Source organism: Salvelinus sp. IW2-2015, unplaced genomic scaffold, assembly GCF_002910315.2.
Source record: "Salvelinus sp. IW2-2015 unplaced genomic scaffold, ASM291031v2 Un_scaffold1573, whole genome shotgun sequence".
In the NCBI taxonomy this organism is placed as follows: domain Eukaryota; kingdom Metazoa; phylum Chordata; class Actinopteri; order Salmoniformes; family Salmonidae; genus Salvelinus; species Salvelinus sp. IW2-2015.
Window position 1 is genome coordinate 199659 of NW_019943001.1, and position 20000 is coordinate 219658.

General features: G+C 41.2%; 1 pseudogene; it reads left to right on the top strand.

The window, feature by feature from the left end:
* The window catches only part of LOC112071306 (voltage-dependent T-type calcium channel subunit alpha-1G-like), a 236375-nt pseudogene that overhangs the window by 178398 nt on the left and 37977 nt on the right, over positions 1 to 20000 (top strand).

A 20000-nucleotide genomic window follows, 5' to 3' on the forward strand; every position in this document is an offset into this window, starting at 1 on the left:
CACACACACACACACACACACACACACACACACACACACACACACACACACACACACACACACACACACACCGGGGGATCTATAGACCTGTCCCCCTAAACACTGCCCTAATTTTATTGCTAGTCCATTTTACGCGGTTATCACTGGATAGAACCACTTTCTTGAGTGTTTTAAAATGCCTTCAAGTACCTATAAATTACTGTGTTAACCATGGTTGTAAAACTCTAGGTGCCCTTCCTGTATCGCTCAGCCAGTATACACAGCTCCAGACCCCCTTCACTAGGAGGCCTGAGAGCCCCAGAACACAGTGACTGTAACGGGAAAGGCACTCCGGCCCCTGGGGGGGCCCTGGCCCAGACACAGCTCTCCCTCGAGGACAACACAGAGGACGAAGCAGCAGAGGAGGAGGTTGTGGGTCGTTTCGCCAGGCTGTCACGCTGGCTGGAGAGGAAACAGCCAGAGTGGTGTCGACAGAGAGATACCTGGTCCCTGTACATATTACCCCCGGACTCCAGGTGAGACACATGCAAATATATATATATACACACACACACATACACACACACACACACACACAGTGATTTAATGTGATGTAATTACACTATGATCTCATCCCTACTCATCTTTGCATGTCATGCTTCATTCTCCATCTTAAGGTCTCACTGTTGATTCTCCATCTTAAGGTCTTAAGGAAAATACGTTTCACACCTTAGCCTTAGTCAACATTCTCCAGCCCAGAGCTTTAGTAATTCCACAACAAAAGCCCACCCATTCTCTCTCTCCCTCTCCTCCTTTCCTCCTTAAATTCCTTCTGGAGGTGGCTGTTGTGCTGACAATAGAATCCCTCGATGGCCATGGTAAAACCCAGTGTCCTGTTCTAACAGTGCCCATGGTAGAACCCAGTGTGTTGCTCTAACAGTTCCCATGGTAAAACCCAGTGTCCTGTTCTAACAGTTCCCATGGTAGAACCCAGTGTATTGCTCTAACAGTTCCCATGGTAGAACCCAGTGTCCTGTTCTAACAGGTACCATGGTAGAACCCAGTGTCCTGTTCTAAACAGGGTACATGGTAGGAACCAGTGTGTTGTCTAACAGTTCCCATTTTGGGTAAAAGAACCAGGTGTCCTGTTTCTAACAGTTCCATGGTAGAACCCAGTGTTGTTGCTCCTAAGCAGTTCCATGGTAAGAACCCAGTGTCTTTTCTAAACAGTGTCCCATGGTAGAACCCAGTGTGTTGCTCTAACAGTTCCCATGGTAGAACCAGTGTGCGCTTTTCTTACAGTTCCGCATGGTAGAACCCAGTGTCCTGTTCTAACAGTTCCATGGTAGAACCCATGTGGTTGCTCTAACAGTTCCCATGGTAGAACCAGTGTGTTTGCTCTAACAGTTCCCATGGTAGAACCCAGTGTGTTGCTCTAACAGTTCCCATTGTAGAACCCAGTGTGTTCTGTCTAAACAGTTCCCATGGTAGAACCCAGTGGTGTTGATCTAACAGTTCCCATGGTAGAACCCAGTGTGTTGATCTAAAGTTCCCATGGTAGAACCCAGTGTGTTGCTCTAACAGTCCCATGGTAGAACCAGTGTCCTGTTCTCACAGTTCCCATGGTAGACCCAGTTGTGCTAACAAGTTCCATGGTAGAACCAGTGTGTTGCTCTACCAGTTCCCATGTTAGAACCAGTGTCCTGTTCTAACAGTTCCTCATGGGTAAGAACCCAGTGTGTTGCTCTAACAGTTCCCAATGGTAGAACCCAGTGTGTTGCTCTAAAGTGTCCCATGGTAGAACCCAGTGTCCTGTTCTAAACATTCCCATGGTAGACCCAGTGTGTGTTGCTCTAACAGTTTCCATGGTAGAACCCAGTGTGTTGCTCTAACAGTACCCATTGTAGAACCCAGTGGTGTTGCTCATAACAGTTCCGCATGGTAGAACCAGTGTGTTTCTCTAACAGTTCCCATGGTAGAACCAGTTTCCTCTAACCAGTTCCATGGTTAAGACCAGTTCTGTTCTAGAACATTCCGATGGTAAGAACCAGTGTTGTCTCTAACAGTTCCCATGGTAGAACCCAGTGTGTTTGCTCTAACAGTTCCATGGTTAGAACCAGTGTGTTGCTCTAAACAGTTCCCATGTAGAACCCAGTGTGTTTGCTCTAACATTCCCATGGTAAGAACCCAGTGTCCTGTTCTACAGGTCCATGGTAGAACCCAGTGTGTTTGCTCTAACAGTTCCCATGGTAGAACCCAGTGTCTGTTCTAACAGGTCCATGGTAGAACCCAGTGTGTTGCTCTAACAGTTCCCATGGTAGAACCCAGTGTGTTGCTTCTAACAGTTCCATGGTAGAACCCAGTGTCCTGTTCTAACAGTTCCCCATGGGGTAGAACCAGTGTGTTGCTCTAACAGTTCCCATGGTAGAACCCAGTGTCTTTTCTAGACAGTTCCGCATGGTAGAACCAGTGTGTTCTCTAACAGTTCCCATGGTAGAACCCAGTGTGTTGGCTCTAACACTTCCCATGGTAGAACCCAGTGTGTTTGCTTCTAACAGTTCCCATGGTAGACCTCAGTGTGTTGCTCTAAACAGTTCATGGTAGAAACCCATTGTGTTGCTCTACAACAGTTCCGCATGGTAGAACCCGTGTTGTTCTAACAGTTCCCATGGTAGAACCCAGTGGTGTTGCTCTAAGCAGTTCCGCATTGGTAGAACCCAGTGTCCTGTCTAACAGTTCCCATGGTAGAACCAGTGGTGTTGCTCTAACAGTTCCCAGGTAGAACCCAGTGGTCCTGTTCTAACAGTTCCCATGGTAGAAACCCCAGTGTCTGTTGCTAACAGTTCCCATGGTAGAAAACCCAGTGTCCTGTTCTAACAGTTCCCATGTAGAACCCAGTGTGTTTGCTCTAAACAGTTCCCATGGTAGAACCAGTGTGCTATTCTTACAGTTCGCCCATGGTAGAAACCAGTGTCCCTGTTTCTAACAGTTCCCATGGTAGAACCATGTGCTGTCTAACAGTTTCCATGGTAGAACCCAGTGTCCTGTTCTAAACAGTCCCATGGTAGAACCCAGTGTGTTTGTTCTAACAGTTCCATGGTAGAACCCAGTGTGCTTTGACTGGCTGTTCCTATGCTAGAACCCAGTGTGTTGCTCTAACAGTTCCCATGGTAGAACCCAGTGTGTTGTCTAACAGTTCCCATGGTAGAACCCAGTGTGCTTATTACACAGTTCCCATGGTAGAACCCAGTGTGTTCTGATCTGGACAGTTCCCATGGTAAGAACCCAGTGTGGTTGTCTAACAGTTCCATGGTGAGAAACCCAGTGTGCTATTCTATACAGTTCCCATGGTAAACCCAGTGTCCCTGTTCTAACAGTTCCCATGGTAGAACCCCATGTGCTGTTCTTACAGTTCCCATGGTAGAAACCCAGTGTCCTGTTCTAACAGTTCCCATGGTAGAACCCAGTGTCCTGTTCTAAACAGTTCCCATGGTGGTCAGTTCCCAGAGACCCAGTGTCCTGTTCTAACAAGTTCCCATGGTAGAAAAAACAAACCCAGTGTCCTGTTCTAACAGTTCCCATGGTAGAACCCAGTGTCCTGTTCTAACAGTTCCCATGGTAGAACCCAGTGTCCTGTTCTAACAGTTTCCCATGGTAGAACCCAGTGTCCTGTTCTAACAGTTCCATGGTAGAACCCAGTGTCCTGTTCTAACGTGCCCTTGTTGTTACCCAGTCGCAGTGTGAAGTGGGGTTTGTTCTAACAGTGACACTGAGGACACAGGCACTGTGTGGAATGGAAAAGGGTAAGGGGGATACCTAGTCAGTTGTACATCTGAATGCATTCAACTGAAATGTGTCTTCTCCATTTAACCCAACCCTCTGAATCAGAGAGGTGCGGAGGGCTGCCTTAATCGACATCCATGTCGCGGCGTCCATTTTGGCTCTGTACAGAGCCAGATACCACCTGTTTCTATCAGGAGACAGAGGCTCGGTGGGAAACTGTAGTCACACAGCTGTTCAACATGGACAACGGACCTTCATTACTCCACAAGCAGTTATTTATCTTTGGTATAGCTAAGTCGTTGGCTATGGAAGAAACAGGCCTAGCACCCAGGTTGTCAACATTCTGAATGAAAAGCAAAGTTAGTTTAAAAAAAGTTAAAAGGTATAATGAAAATGTCCACGAACATAAACTCATTAATATGCCTACTGTCAAACACTGACAGTCCAAAGAGCACAGATGACGTAACTGAATCCTCTAACGAAAGGTCAGGGCTATCATGAAAATGTCAGATATTTAGATAGATGTTAGATATTTAGATAGATGTCAGATATTTAGATCGATGAATAAAAAGCATCTGACATCTATGATCGATGAATAAAAAGCATCTGACATCTATGATCGATGAATAAAAAGCATCTGACATCTATGATCGATGAATAAAAAGCATCTGACATCTATGATCGATGAATAAAAAGCATCTGACATCTATGATCGATGAATAAAAGCATCTGACATCTATGATCGATGAATAAAAAGCATCTGACATCTATGATCGATGAATAAAAAGCATCTGACATCTATGATCGATGAATAAAAAGCATCTGACATCTATGATCGATGATAAAAAGCATCTGACATCTATGATCGATGAATAAAAAGCATCTGACATCTATGATCGATGAATAAAAGCATCTGAATCATCTATGATCGATGAATAAAAAGCATCTGACATCTATGATCGTGAATAAAAGCATCTGACATCTATGATCGATGAATAAAAAGCATCTGACATCTATGATCGATGAATAAAAAGCATCTGACATCTATGATCGATGAATAAAAAGCATCTGACATCTATGATCGATGAATAAAAAGCATCTGACATCTATGATCGATGAATAAAAGCATCTGACATCTATGATCGATGAAAAAAGCATGAACTCTATGATCGATGAATAAAAAGCATCTGACATCTATGATCGATGAATAAAAAGCATCTGACATCTATGATCGATGAATAAAAAGCATCTGAACATCTATGATCGATGAATAAAAAGCATCTGACATCTATGATCGATGAATAAAAAGCATCTGACATCTATGATCGATGAATAAAAAAGCATCTGACATCTATGATCGATGAATAAAAAGCATCTGACATCTATGATCGATGAATAAAAAAGCATCTGACATCTATGATCGATGAATAAAAAGCATCTGACATCTATGATCGATGAATAAAAAGCATCTGACATCTATGATCGATGAATAAAAAGCATCTGACATCTATGATCGATGAATAAAAAGCATCTGACATCTATGATCGATGAATAAAAAGCATCTGACATCTATGATCGATGAAATAAAAAAGCATCTGACATCTATGATCGATGAATAAAAAGCATCTGACATCTATGATCGATGAATAAAAAGCATCTGACATCTATGATCGATGATAAAAAGCATCTGACATCTATGATCGATGAATAAAAAGCATCTGACATCTATGATCGATGAATAAAAAGCATCTGACATCTATGATCGATGAATAAAAAGCATCTGACATCTATGACGATGAATAAAAAGCATCTGACATCTATGATCCGATGAATAAAAGCATCTACATCTATGATCGATGAATAAAAAGCATCTGACATCTATGATCGATGAAATAAAAAGCATCTGACATCTATGATCGATGAATAAAAAGCATCTGACATCTATGATCGATGAATAAAAAGCATCTGACATCTATGATCGATGAATAAAAAGCATCTGACATCTATGATCGATGAATAAAAAGCATCTGACATCTATGATCGATGAATAAAAAGCATCTGACATCTAATGATCGATGAATAAAAAGCATCTGACATCTATGATCGATGAATAAAAGCATACTGACATCTATGATGATGAATAAAAAGCATCTGACATCTATGATCGATGAATAAAAAGCATCTGACATCTATGATCGATGATAAAAAGCATCTGACATCTATGATCGATGAATAAAAAGCATCTGACATCTATGATCGATGAATAAAAGCACTGACATCTATGATCGATGAATAAAAAGCATCTGACATCTATGATCGATGAATAAAAAGCATCTGACATCTATGATCGATGAAATAAAAGCATCTGACATCTATGATCGATGAATAAAAGCATCTGACATCTCTGAATAATAACATCTGATTGATCGATGAATAAAAAGTCTGACTCTAGACGATGAAAACATCTGACATCAGATCGATGAATAAAAAAGCATCTGACATCTATGATCGATGAATAAAAAGCATCTGACATCTATGATCGATGAATAAAAAGCATCTGACATCTATGAATCGATGAATAAAAAAGCATCTGACATCTATGATCGATGAATAAAAAGCATCTGACATACTATGATCGATGAATAAAAAAGCATCTGACATCTATGATCGATGAAAATAAAAAAGCATCTGACATCTATGATCGATGAATAAAAAGCATCTGACATCTATGATCGATGAATAAGCATCTGACATCTATGATAGATGAATAAAAAGCATCTGACATCTATGATCGATGAATAAAAGCATCTGACATCTTATGAATCGATGAATAAAAAGCATCTGACATCTATGATCGATGAATAAAAAGCATCTGACATCTATGATCGATGAATAAAAAGCATCTGACATCTATGATCGATGAATAAGTCATCTGACATCTATGATCATGAATAAAGCATCTGACATCTATGATTCGATGAATAAAAGCATCTGACATCTATGATCGATGAATAAAAAAGCATCTGACATCTATGATCGATGAATAAAAGCATCTGACATCTATGATCGATGAATAAAAAGCATCTGACATCTATGATCGATGAATAAAAAGCATCTGACATCTATGATCGATGAATAAAAAGCATCTGACATCTATGATCGATGAATAAAAAGCATCTGACATCTATGATCGATGAATAAAAAGCATCTGACATCTATGATCGATGAATAAAAAGCAATCTGACATCTATGATCGATGAATAAAAAGCATCTGACATCTATGATCGATGAATAAAAAGCATCTGACATCTATGATCGATGAATAAAAAGCATCTGACATCTATGATCGATGAATAAAAAGCATCTGACCATCTATGATCGATGAATAAAAAGCATCTGACATCTATGATCGATGAATAAAAAGCATCTGACATCTATGATCGATGAATAAAAAGCATCTGACATCTATGATCGATGAATAAAAAGCATCTGACATCTATGATCGATGAATAAAAAGCATCTGACATCTTAATGATTCCGATGAATAAAAAGCATCTGACATCTATGATCGATGAATAAAAAAGCATCTGCATCTATGATCGATGAATAAAAGCATCTGACATCTATGATCGATGAATAAAAAGCATCTGACATCTATGATCGATGAATAAAAAGCAATCTGACATCTTATGATCGATGAATAAAAAGCATCTGACACCTATGATCGATGAATAAAAAGGCATCTGACATCTATGATCGATGAATAAAAAGCATCTGACATCTAGATCGCATGAATAAAAAGCATCTGACATCTATGATCGATGAATACAAAAGCATCTGACATCTATGATCGATGAATAAAAAGCATCTGACATCTATGATCGATGAATAAAAAGCATCTGACATCTATGATCGAGCACTGAAATAAAGTTATGATCTGACGGGTGCAGTCTGTCTGTCTGTCTGTCCACTTGTCCACTTGTCTGCCTGCCTGCCTGTCTGCTTGTCTGTCTGCCTGTCTGCCTGTCTGCCTGTCTGCTTGTCTCCCCGTCTCACTCTAACATGGAGGATACAGTCGTCATCCTACCGTGGGAGTTAGCATGACGTCCCTGGTCCACATAATGAATACATGATGGATACTTTAACAATGAGAGCTAGCATGCAGAGATGAGAGGATTTGGGTCATCTAGTGTAGATAATGAGGGGACTAGTCAAACACACATGCAGACATAAAAACTTGTACACACAGACACAAACACACACACACACTCTGTTATCATAATGATTGTTTGCCTGAAACAGATCTGAGGGACAGAGCTATTGTCAAGGTATGCGTGAAGGGCTGTCGGAAGTCAGGCGCAGGAGAGCAGATATTTGATAGCAAAACGGAGCCTTTAATTCAGGCCAACCAAAAGCACACGGCACAAACGAACACGAAATACAAATAGGGGCTGAACATAACCCAGCGCAACCAGCCTAARGCATACATCAACACAGATAAACAATACCACACAAAGACATGGGGGAAACAGAGGGTTAAATACACAACACATAATGAGGGAAATGAGAACCAGATGTGTGGGAAAATGAGACAAAACAAATGGAAAATGAAAAATGGATCGGCGATGGCTAGAAGACCGGCGACATCGACCGAACAAGGAGAGGCATCGACTTCGGCAGAAGTCGTGACAGCTATTGTTGTCTTCTGGGACAGAGACAGAGCTATTGTTGTCTTCTGGGACAGGGACAGAGCTATTTTTGTCTTCTGTGACAGGGACAGAGCTATTGTTGTCTTCTGGGACAGGGACATAGCTATTGTTATCTTCTGGGACAGGGACAGAGCTATTGTTGTCTTCTGGGACAGGGACAGAGCTATTGTTGTCTTCTGGGACAGGGACAGAGCTATTATCTTCTGGGACAGGGACAAAGCTATTGTCTTCTGGGACAGGGTCAGAGCTATTGTTGTCTTCTGTACATTATGAAGGAAGAAGGAAACCGCACACTGCTCTTGATAGCATCACTGATATTTAAAAAGCTTACATATCGGCCTCACGGCCTTCGTCAGAGCGTTTGTGAATTTTTTTAAATTAGCACCCATATGTAGACCTCGCCCCACCCACATCCGTTACACGCATCGAAAGGGGTTGGAGGTGAAGGAAAAACAAATAAGTGCTACCAAATATAACATAAATATTAAATAAAATATTAAATAAATATTCAAATAAAGTGTGTAAATAAGACGTATTAAACACGTCTGTAAAACCACAATGAGGACATAGCAAGTTTTCATMWYTCATTGGGTACATCGTACGAKAAACATCAGAGTAATCTTAAATAGGSACATAATTCATGTTCAAATTCACAACATACATAGGCATTTCATCATTAGGACCTTTAGGATATAATGTCTGGAGGGTGAACAAAAAGAATGCTCAGATGTGCGAGTGCCTTTTGAATTTTGAACTTCTGTACATTATGACAGACATGATCCTTCAGAGTGGATTCTCTTCTGTACATTATGACAGACATGATCCTTCAGAGTGGATTCTCTTCTGTACATTATGACAGACAGGATCCGTCAGAGTGGGTTCTCTTCTGTACATTATGACAGACAGGATCCTTCAGAGTGGGTTCTCTTCTGTACATTATGACACAGACAGGATCCTTCAGAGTGGATTCTCTTCGTACGTTATGACAGACAGGATCCGTCAGAGTGGGTTCTCTCTTGTATGTTATGACAGACAGGATCCGTCAGACTGCGTTCTCTTCTGTACATTATGATAGACAGGATCCGTCAGAGTGGGTTCTCTTCTGTATGTTATGCCCGTTTCTGTTTCAGTTAATGAAGCTTAGACTTAATTGCCAGTTATTCAGCTGTGGTTCGTTGAATTACTATGGATGTGAGAAGGGAACGTATTGGTTCCAACATCCTCACTTCTGAGTGACAATATTGTTCACGTGCAATATGCTTTATTATTTAGACCACAAGGGTGTTTATCAGATCATACTACAGTCTGGGATGTTGTACTTTACTTATCCCTCATCATAATGTGTTTTCCAATTATATACACATTTATTTTATGAATGACGATGTGTGTGTGTGTGGTGTGGTGTGTGTGTGTGTGTGTGTGTGTGTGTGTGGTGTGTGTGGTGTGTGTGTGTGTGTGTTGTGTGTGTGTGTGTGTGTGTGGTTGTGTTTTCCAGTTTTCGAATGGCGTGCAACAAGATAATAACCACAAGATGTTTGACCACATCGTTCTGGTCATTATCTTCCTCAACTGCATCACCATCGCCATGGAGAGGCCAAGAATAGAGGCATATAGCGTGGTGAGTGACACCCAACACACACACACACACACACACGCACACACACACACTGTAATCAGTGGAAAACATTTAGATGCACATTATTTCTCATTTGGTGCTCTCGCTGTAATTCCAAGCCGCTGTAATGAGGTGATTATTGAAATTGGATGCAAATGGAGATGTATTGCCTGTCAGAGATCTCCCCACTATAGCTAGCAGGCCAAACACAACACACACACACACACACACACACACACACACACCACACACACACACACACACACACACACACACACACACACACACACACACACACACACACACACACACACACACACACACACACCACACAGAACTCGTAGCTACATTACCTGATGTTATTGTGCCTCCATCTCAATGGCCTGGGTATTGCTGAATCTGATTGGTTTGTATCTGGTGTGTATATACTGTTGGGGGTTAGAATGAATGGCTTTGATTGTGAGTTACATTCGCTAGAGATTTAGTCAATGTTTTATTACGAACAAAGGCAGTGTCAGTTATTGCTTTGGCAGCATGCTTACTCATGTACAGTAGACTTCCACAGCCTCTTTTTGCAATTTCACTTGTCTGTAAAGCGATGGGAGTAAGAACTTGTACCGTTTACTCGGAAGTAGATAACCTACTTGTTTTCTAAAAAGCCTTGATTGGGAGTTGCGTTTGCTAGAGACCGTGGCGATTTGTCTGTCATTATAGATAACTAGTAAATACTGTGGAGTTTATTGGTTTTGCTGCGTATATAGAGTGGGGCCCGAATTTGTTGACACCCTTTTAAAGATGAGAAATAATCCTTTATAAAATAAATAATTAAAACACTGAGCTATATTTGTTCTTTAAAATATTGCGATAAAATAATATAATATTATAATACAAAATCTCACAGAAAGAGATTTTGTTTAACAAGTAATATAATGCTTGACCCCCTGTTTTCAATATCTTTCAATACTTTAAAAAAATTATCTTTATTTTAACAGGGAAAACAGACTGAGACCTGGATCTCTTTTACGGCTGTGCCCTGTGAAACATGTTGACATGTACAGTTTTAGACATACAGACAAGAACATTTCAAAACATACACAATTCAACAGAAACAATCACAGACAACCTCATATTGATCCTCCATAAGCATTTTAAAATGGGCAAGGGCACCAGAGTGTCTAACTTAAGTTGGATCTGCAGTTTGTTCCATGAATAAGGTGCAAAGGAACTGAAGGCAGTCCTACCCAACTCTGTGGAGACCGCAGGAGTCTCAATGTAATCCACATCTGTGATCTCGTTTTAAATTAGTACACTTGTGGAAATTAATATGTATATATGGAGGTAGTTTTAAAAGAAGTGCTTATAAATAAACAAGAGAGCATGTTGCTCTCCTCACAGATAGAGAGACCCAACCCACATGTTGATATAGGATACAGTGATGAGTTCTGTAACTATCACCCGTGATAAACCTGAGTGCACAATGGTAAATAGCATCCAGTGGTTTTAATGTGTTTGCCGATGCATGCATATAGATAATATACCCATAATCTAAAACGGACATAAAGTAGCCTGCACAATTTTTTTCCTATTTACAGAGGACAGACAGCCCTGTTTTCTGTAAATGAATCCTATCTTGAATTTGAGCTTTTTTCCCAATTCAGTAACATGTTTTTTAAAAGAAAGCCTATCATCTAACCATACCCCTAAGTATTTATATGCAGAGACCTTATTGATTTGAGTACCATCCAAGCTAGTGATTACAAACGTGTTTCTAACTGAGAGTTTAGACCTAGAAAAAAACATGACATTTGTTTTCTTAGCGTTTAAAACAAGTTTAAGCTGTAAAAGAGACCCCTGTAGTATCCTAAATCAGACTCCAACTGCATTAAAGCTTGGTCCGCTGTTGGAGCAATAGAGTAAATCACTGTGTCATCTGCATATAAATGGAATTTAATATTCTGACATCATCACCAATGTTGTTTATATAAGTGAGAACAATAGTGGGCCAATTATTGAACCCTGAGGGACCCTTTAAGTAACTGTAAGGGGTCAGACTTGACCCCATCGACCATGACGGCTTGAGTTCTATCTTTAAGATAGTCATAAAACACTCGGCAGGCATCAGTGCCCAGTCCTATAGATGACAGCTTACTCAAAAGGATAGCATGGTCTACAGTGTCAAAAGCTTTTGACAAATCTAAACAACGCAGCACAGTGCTTTCTATCGTCTAAGGCATTTGCGATATCATTTACAACAAGTAGTGGCCGATGGTACTGTGTTTAGATCTAAAACCAGATTGATTGGTACTAAGAATACTGTTAGCAGAAGAAAAGATGTACATGTTTGTTGACTATAGATTCTAGAATCTTACCAGACAGGGAGCCTAGAGATGGGTCGATAGTTATCCAAATCACTACCGTCACCTCCCTTATGTAATGGCAGAACAAAAGCTGCTTTCCACACCTTAGGGATATTTCCTGTGCTTAATGTTAGATAAAAAATGTGTGTTACTAACCAGCAAAAAATAGGTGCAGCACACTTAAGTAAGTACGGGCTAAATTGTCAGCGCCTAAGGATTTCTTAGTATCAATGGCACACAGGGCAATTAGAACCTCTGCTTCAGTTATTTTCTGGAAACTAAAACAGGGTTACCATTTTTCAGAGTAACGGTTGAAAAGCAAGACGAAAATCAACTAACTGGCAGTACCACAAAGTCCACTTTTCCTTTCAATAAAAAAACCAGCAGAGATGAAATGCTTATTAAAGCATCACAAATATCATTTTTTCAGTTAGAAACAGAAGTCTGAGGTAATTTGCTTAGGAGAGAAACAGCAGAATTCCCCCGTTTCAGTGAATTAACGGTTTTCCAGAATTTTGCAGGATCTCCTGCAGATCTGTCATAGCATTAAGGAAGTAATTTGATTTTGCCTTTTTGACAGCTGCAGTACATTTATTTCTCAATTGCCTAAAAACAGCCAATCAGCTGGAGTACCTGTTTTCCTCGCCAAGGCCCAGGCCCGATTCTTTGCAGGAAAAGACCTGACAATTCAGGAGAGAACCAAGAACTGGTTCGGTTTCTTACTCTGTGATTCTTAACCTCTAACGAGCCTCTACCCCGGGTCCGGGAGACCCCCCATCCCCCACACACTGATTAGCATGACTAGCATAGCTTCACAAGTGAATAGTAGCATCTAAATATCATTTAAATCACAAGTCCAAGACACCAGATGAAAGATACAGATCTTGTGAATAAAGCCACCATTTCAGATTTTTTAAATGTTTTACAGGGAAGACAAAATATGTAAATCTATTAGCTAAACACGTTAGCAAAATACACCACTATTCTAACTCCATCAGTTCTTACTCCTTCAGGTGCTATCACCAATTCGGCTCAACTAAGATATGATATCCACTAACCAAGAAAAAACTCTTCAGATGACAGTCTGATACATATTCATGTGATAGATAGTTTTTGTTAGGAAAAGTGCATATTTCAGGTAGAATCACAGTTTACAATTGCACCGACCATCGCAAATCGACTAGAATTACTAGATAGAGCAACGTGTATGACCAATTTACTCATCATAAAACATTTCATAAAAATAGACAAAGCATAGCAATGGAAGACCCAGTTCTTGTGATTTCAGACCATATTTCAGATTTTCTAAGCGTTTTTCAGCGAAAACACAATAAATCGATAAGTTAGCATACCACATGTGCAAACGTTACCAGAGCATCGATTCCAGCCAAAGAGCGCTATAACGTAATCACCGCCAAAATATATTAATTTTTTCACTAACCTTCTCAGAATTCTTCGATGACACCTCGTAACATCATTTTTCACATATACATATACAGTTTGTTCGAAGTGCATATTTAGCCATACAAAACCGTGTTACACAATAAAAATACTAGGAAATCAAGCCTCAATTGTCTGACGTCATCTATCAGATGATCTAGTTTAATTGAAAGCTAATCATATACTTGACTAAAAAATACAGGGTTGACAGGAATCGAAAGACAAATAGTTTCTAAGCAACCGCGATTTACTATTTTAAAATTATCCTTACTTTTCAATACAGGGTTCGCCAAGTGAAGCTATACCAAACAAAATGGCGAAATATGCGTTTAAATATTTCGACAGAAACACGATTTATCATATTAAATATTGCTTACTTTGAGCTGTTCTTCCATCAGATTCTTGGGCAATGTATCCTTTCTTGTTATAAATGTCTTTTGGTCTAGATGTCCTCTGTCCTTCGAAATGTCCACCACCAACGACCGACACCCCAAACGTGTCCAAAGTTTCAGAGTGCACAACAAATAAATTCCTCAAAATCGCACTAAACGGATATAAATTGCTAAAAACGGTTCAAATTAACTACATTATGATGTTTTTAACAACTATAACGACTGAAAACATGACCGGAGAAATATTGCTGGTTAGACAACGATTTGGAACGAGGCAAGTCCGATGGCCTTCACGCTTCAGGCGCACGACGAGAAAGGCGGTCTCTATACATTTGGTCTTATATATGGCTGTGAATGTCCCATACTATCCATTGAAAACGTGATGACGTACAAGCACCCAGAGGAAGACGTAGGCAGTGTCGTTTCTTCATAGCATTCACTGTCGCCTTAAAACAAGACTCCAGATCAAGAGTAAAAATTTCTGAAATCTGAACCCTGTCATGAAAATGCTGTAGAAATTTTCTGTACCACTCAGAGACAAAATTCCAACTTCTATAGAAACTAGAAGGTGTTTTCTATCCAATAATAACAATAATATGCATATTGTACGATCAAGAATTTAGCACGAGGCAGTTTAATTTGGAGACCAAATATGCTAATGCGGAACAGCACCCCCTATAGTTCCAAGAAGGTAAGCGGGGCATGTTTATCAGACATAGAGAACAATAGAAGAGACAAAGGCAAGGGCTAAAACCGGGTCCAGAAAGCAGCAAGTGGATAAAAGCTCAGAGTGATATAAGTCAAGGATAAAAGCTTGCTGWGAGAAATGTTTATAATTTCTCTTAGAGATTATACAGGGATCAGAYTGTTTCAGCCTGGTATCTCTAATACAAGCAATAGGGCAGTGGTCACTGATATCATTTGCAAAAACCCCACTGGCTGTGTATTTATGGGGGGTATTTGTTAGAATAATGTCTAGTAGAGTGGATTTTACTGGGTTCTTAAAGTTGGGACGGGTTGGTTTAGTTATCAGCTGAGTTAAATTTAGCTCAGTACAAATACCTCACCTTGCGAAGATAGCGGCACTGAGGCTTTTTCTAAAATATTGAGATTGGAGATTGGGAGTGATCTAAAACCATTCCTCCGTACATAATATTTCCAGATCCTTGATATCCTAGGTCTGTGCTTATGGAGCGGCAGGTTGCCTAGTGGTTAGAGCGTTGGACTAGTAACCGCCGAAAGGTTGCAAGATCGAATCCCCGAGCTGACAAGGTAAAAATCTGTTGTTCTGCCCCTGAACAAGGCAGTTAACCCACTGTTCCTAGGCCGTCATTGAAAATAAGAATTTGTTCTTAACTGACTTGCCTAGTTAAAGAAAGATAAAAAAAAATGTCTAACCTCTTCAAATCTAACTGAGATGGCCTTTGCAAAATTTAGATTTTGAGGCCAATTCATATTTCTTTGTAAATATTGATGTGGGTTTGGGGTTATTGTCTTACTAGAAGTTTCACTTGCAGCCAATTTTCAGCCTCCTGGCAGAAGCAACCAGGTGTTTGGGTAAAATATCCTGGTACTGGGTAAAGTTGATGATGCCGTTGACCTTAACAAGGCCCCAGGACCAGTGGAAACAAAACAGCCTCATAACATCACCGATCCACCATATTTTACACTAGGTATGGGGTTATTTTCTGGTCATGCATTCTAATTTTGATGCCAAACCCACCACTGATTCACTTGGCCATAGAGCTCTATTTTTTATGTAATCTGATCAAAGTACCAGTTTCAATCCAAGTGCCAACGCCGTTTAGTAATCTCCAGACGTTTACGTTTGTTGGATGACATGAAAATAGAGCTCTTTGACCACGCCCACCAGTGGTGGATTTTGCTTCGAATTAAGAATACATGAAAACCATTGAAAACTTCTTGTTTTGAATTGAAGATGGCAATCCATGACCACAGATTAAGGATCTGGAAGGATTCTGTACAGATGAAGGATGTTAAAGATCTAGAAGGATTTTGTATGGATGAACGGTCTAAGATCCCTCCCAATGTGTTCGCCAACTCATAAAACATTTTAGAGAAAGGCTCGGTGCTGTTATCCTATTGGAAGGTTTTGAAAACAGGGGTGTCAATCATTTGGACCCCTACCTCTTTGAGAGAAGAAATATATTACCTGTTAAACAAAATCTCCTTCTCCGAGCAATTGCGTTAGTATAAAATAATATAATTTCCCTTTTTTTTTGTCCATCGAATCTGACTCGGTATTACAAGTCTTTATTTTTAACAGTCATTTTTGCTCATCTTCATCAAGGGTGTCAATCATTTCAGACCACACTGTAAATACTTCCACGGTATCTTATTTGACCTGTCCCATTTACACAGCAGTAAACAGCTATGTGTTTCTCTGATGCATTTGCAGAACAATACATTTTTCCTTTGGTAATGATCACATTTAGTGTGGAATGTTGGGTGAATAATTGATTTAGTGTCTCAAAAATGATTCTCCAGCTTGGCACCACGTATCACAATGTGGTTGTCAGGCTCTTGATGTTTTAACACCACCACAAACAACATCTGCTTAGTTACTGGCTTTGGTTCATGAAATGAATTCATGGTACAACAGACATTTAGTCGAGGTTTCATCTTTAGGGGTTATTATGAGGTTGACTGGGCTGGAAAATAATGAATAATGTCGACAGTTGTTTTTTCATAACTGATTGTATGTTGGGGGATGTAAAATAGGAAAGGAGAGAAGAGGAGAAGGAAAGGAAGGAGAGGACGAGAGAGGAGAAAGAAGGAGAGGACAAGAGAGGAGAAAGAAGGAGAGGAGAAAGAAGGAGAGGATGAGAGAGGAGAAAGGAGAGAACAAGAGAGGAGAAAGGAGAGGACGACAGAGGAAGGAGAGGACAAGAGAGAAAGCAGAGGACGAGAGATGAAAGGAGAGGACGAGACATGAAAGGAGAGGACGAAAGAGGAAGGAGAGGATAAGAGAGGAAGGAGAGGACGAGAAAGGAAAGGAGAGGACGCGAGATGAAAGGAGAGGACGAGAGAGGAAAGGAGAGGACGCGAGATGAAAGGAGAGGACGAGAGAGGACGAGAGAGGAAAGGACAGGAGAGGCGAGGCGAGAGGAGAAAGCAAGGAGAACGACCGAGAGAGGAAGGAGATGAGAGACGAAAGGAGAAGGACGAGAGAGGAAGGATAGGACGAGAGAGGAGGAAGGACGAGAGAGGATGGAGAGGACAAGAGAGGAAAGGAGAGGACGAGAGAGGAAGGAGAGGACGAGAGAGTGGATGAGAGAGGAGAAGAAGGCGAGGTCGAGAGAGAGAGGAGAGGAGGAGAGGACGGAGAGGACAGGGAGAGGACAGGAGAGGACGAGAGAGGAAATGAGAGGATGAGAGAGGAAGAGAGGGAGCAGAGAAGGAAGAAGAGGATGAGAGAGGAAAGAAGAGGAGGGCGGACGAGAGAGGACGAGAGGAGAAGACGGAGAGGCGACGAAGAGAGGAAGGAGAGGAATGAGAGGAAATGAGAGGATGAGGAGGAAAGAGAGGACGAGAGAGGAAAGGAGGGAAGGAGAGGAGGAGGAAAGGAGAGGACAGGAGAGGAAATGAGAGGATGAGAGAGGAAAGAGAGGATGAGAGAGGAAGGAGAGGAATGGAGAGGACAGGAGAGGAAAGGAGAGGACAGGAGAGGATGAGAGAGGAAGGAGAGGATGAGAGAGGAAACGAGGGAAGGAGAGGAGAGAGAGGACGAGAGGAGAGATGGAGAGGACGAGAGAGGAAGGAGAGAAAATGAGAGGATGAGAGAGGAAAGAGATGGACGAGAGAGGAACGAGAGGAGGAGAGAGGAAACGAGAGGAAGGAGAGGACAAGAGGACGAGAGAGGACAGGTGAGGAGAAGACGGAGAGGAGAGAGAGGAAAGGAGAGGACGGAGAGAAAATTAGAGGATGTGAGAGGAAAGAGAGGAGGAGAGAGAAAGAGGAGGAGGACGGAGAGTTAGAGGATATGAAGGTAGAGAGGAAAGGAGAGGACGAGAGAGGACGAGAGGGAACGACGGAGAGGACGAGACGAGAGGGGCAAGGAGAGGAAGAGAGAGAAATTAGAGGAGATGAGAGAGAGAAAGAGGAAGGGAGGAGAGAGGAAAGAGAGGATGAGAGAGGAAGGAGGAGGATCGAGGAGGGAGGCCAGAGGAGAAAGACGGAGAGGACGAGAGAGGAAGGAGAGGACGAGAGAGGAAAGGAGAGGACGAGAGAGGAAAGGAGCGGACGAGAGAGGAAGGAGATGATGAGAGAGGAAGGAGAGGACGAGAGAGGAAGGAGAGGATGAGAGAGGAAAGGAGAGGACGAGAGAGGAAGGAGATGATGAGAGAGGAAAGGACAGGAGATCTAAACTAACTGTATACGGAAGTCATTTGGCGAAAGGCAGCAAGCCTCAGCAGAAGATGGAGGGATGAGACATACTAGATGAGTGGAGGGATAGATATGTTTTACTCTGTGTCTGTCACTGTCTTTTGGAATCTCCTCTCCTTCTATTTCTACTTCACTCTCTATATATATGTATATATATATATATATATATATACACTCTCTATATATAGCAAAGTTAATCCTAAACTACTTTACAGGCAACTCAGGCGTATATTTTTAGTCTGTTGTCATTACTCACTTTGCTCTCTCTCTCTCTCTCCCTCCCTTTCTCTCGTTCTCTCTCCGTCTCTCTCTCTCGCCCTCCCTTTCTCTCTCTCTCGCCCTCCCTTTCTCTCTCTCTCTCTCTCTCTGTCTCTCTCTCTGTCCTCTCTCTCTCACTGTCTCTCTCTCTCTCTTCTATTTCCCTGCTTCCTCCCTTCATTTCACGATCTGTTCATTTATAATGAATTTAATTATAAACAATACATAGTCACAGAGGATAGGAATGACTGAGGTCCCCCACGGAACTCTGAAACATTTCTTAAACAAAAAAACGATTGTGTGTTACGGCTGATTTCCTCCTCTTCGTCTGAAGAGGACCAAGATGCAGGGATCGGACCAAGATGCAGAGTGGAAAGTGTCCATGTTTTATTAACAATAAACTGAACACTACACGAAACAAAATAACAAAACCGAATCAAACACTGACACGAAATACAAACACCCACAAACACACACGTGAAACCCCGGCTGCCTAAGTATGATTCTCAATCAGGGACAACGTTTGACAGCTGCCTCTGATTGAGAATCATACCAGGCCGAACACAAAAAACCCAACATAGAAAACACACATAGACAACCCACCCAACTCACGCCCTGACCATACTAAATAAATACAAAACAAGAGAAAACAGGTCAGGAACGTGACATTGTGCAAAGACTCCCAGAGACTCTGTTGTGGATATGAACTAGTCTTACTCGGAAGTAAGCGTGAGTGCATGGGAATGAAAGTTCACCTACACACACACATATATACAACACACACAATACACACATTCACTTGACCACGCTGAAGGGTGCGTGTTTGTGTTGCAAGGGTCTGTACAGTCCGTTTACCCTGCTTGTTTTCTTTCCTGAACCCTTGTTTAGATTCCCAAACAGTTTCTCATCCCCCTTAACAACAGAACACTGACCTCTGTCTCTGTCTTTCTGTCTTTCTCTGTCTCTCTCTATGTATCTGTGTCTCTGTCTCTCTTTGTCTCAATTCAATTCAATTGAAGGGGCTTTATTGGCATGGGAAACATATGTTAACATTGCAAAA